The following is a 1,713-nucleotide window of genomic DNA, read 5'->3' on the forward strand; positions in this document are numbered from 1 at the left end:
TTTGAGACGGAGTTTTGCTCTTGTTGCCCAGGCTGGAGTGTAATGGCACGATCTCAGCTCACTGCAACCTCCACCTCCTGGGTTCAAGGGATTCTCCTGCCACAGCCTCCCAAGTAGCTGAGATTACAGGTGCCCACCACCATGCCTGGCTAATGTTTTGTATTTTTAGTAGAGATGGGGTTTCACCATATTGTCCAGGCTGGTCTCGCGCTCCTGACCTCAGGTGATCCACCTGCCTTGGCTTCCCAAAGTGCTCGGATTACAGGTGTGAGCCACCGCACCTGAGCCACCGCACCTGGCCCTATTTACTTCTTTTTTTTTTTTTTTTTAAGTGAAAGCAAGTTTACTAAGAAAGTGGAAGAATCAAAGAATCCCTATTCACTTCTTGACCTGTGTTGTATACTTGCTAATAAATTATGTCTATTTTCGTCTTTTAATTGGTATCCTGGAATGATCCTTTTTATTTCTGTTTTTCTTCCTTTTACTTTTTGCCCTCTGCAAACATTTTAGAGTCGATTTTTCTATACAAAAGTTTGAAGACTATTCACTTATGGAAAGCTTGTTTCTGACAGTTAAATGAAACAAGGGAGGCTTCTACAATTCAAATTGGTTTAAAATATGCCTATGACAAATAGAGACGGAAAGTAGATTTAGGCTGAGGGAGGGGGATGAACAGTAACTGCTAATGTGTTGTCATCATTTTTTCTGGGGTGGGGGATGAAAACATTTTGGAATTAAAGAGTGGTAATGCTTACACATCTTTGTGAATATACTAAAGTCCACTAAATTGTACACTCTAAAGGAGTGGATTTTATGGCCTGTGAAATATCTTAACAAAAAAATTCCTATGAAAAATATTGCAAGGGAATAAATAAAAATGATAGTCATTGTGTTACAATCAGGGGATGTTTTTTCTATTTTCTATTTCCCTAAAGTTTTGGTAATGTGAAAATAGTTTCATAATTTAATAAATATTTTATTTATTTTATTTTTGAGACAGGGTCTCACTCTGTTGCCCATGCTGGAGTACAGTGGTGCCTTCACTGCAGCCTCAACCTCCTGGGTTCAAGTGACCCTCCCACTTCAACCTTCTGAGCAGCTAGGACCACAGGTGCATGGCACCATGCCTGGCTAATTTTTTATTTTTCATAGAGACAGGTTCTCACTGTGTTGTTCAGGCTGGTCTCGAACACCTGGGCTCAAGCAATTCTCCCACCTCAGCCTCCCAAAGTGCTGGGATTACAGGTGTGAGCCACTGTGACAGGCATAAGAAATATTTTAAAGTAACATAATTAGCCTGAATGTATGGTGCCATCTTCATTTGTCCAAGTTTTCCTCTTCATTCCATAACACTTTTTATTTTCTCCTGCACTCTAATGCATATAATTGTTCATACATGAATCTGTTTTATTTATAGTTTTGGCTTTGGTGTTACTCTTTTTTAAAATACTGTTTTGAGACATGGTATCTTTCTGTCACCCAGGTTAGAGTGCAGTGGTGCAGTCATGGCTCACTGCAGCCTCTGCCTCCAGGACTCAAAAAGTCCTCCTACCTCAACCTCCCAAGTGGCTAGGACCATAGGTGTGTACCACCACACCCAGCTAATGTTTTTTTTTTTTTCATAGAGGCAGGGTCTCACTATCGTTACCCAGGCTGGTCTCCAACTCCTAGGCTCAAGTGATCTACCTGCCTAAGCCTCCCAAAGTGCTGGGA

General features: G+C 41.1%; 1 long non-coding RNA gene across 1 annotated transcript in view; it reads left to right on the forward strand.

Annotated features, from left to right (window-relative positions):
• The window catches only part of LOC105508775, a 63,783-nt gene that overhangs the window by 29,793 nt on the left and 32,277 nt on the right, over positions 1–1,713 (forward strand). The window contains exon 2 of the long non-coding RNA XR_001001326.1: positions 1,484–1,581. This is a non-coding gene — a long non-coding RNA (uncharacterized LOC105508775). The remainder of the gene's footprint in view (positions 1–1,483; positions 1,582–1,713) is intronic.

Source organism: Colobus angolensis, unplaced genomic scaffold, assembly GCF_000951035.1.
Source record: "Colobus angolensis palliatus isolate OR3802 unplaced genomic scaffold, Cang.pa_1.0 Scaffold168, whole genome shotgun sequence".
Classification (NCBI taxonomy): Eukaryota; Metazoa; Chordata; class Mammalia; order Primates; family Cercopithecidae; genus Colobus; species Colobus angolensis.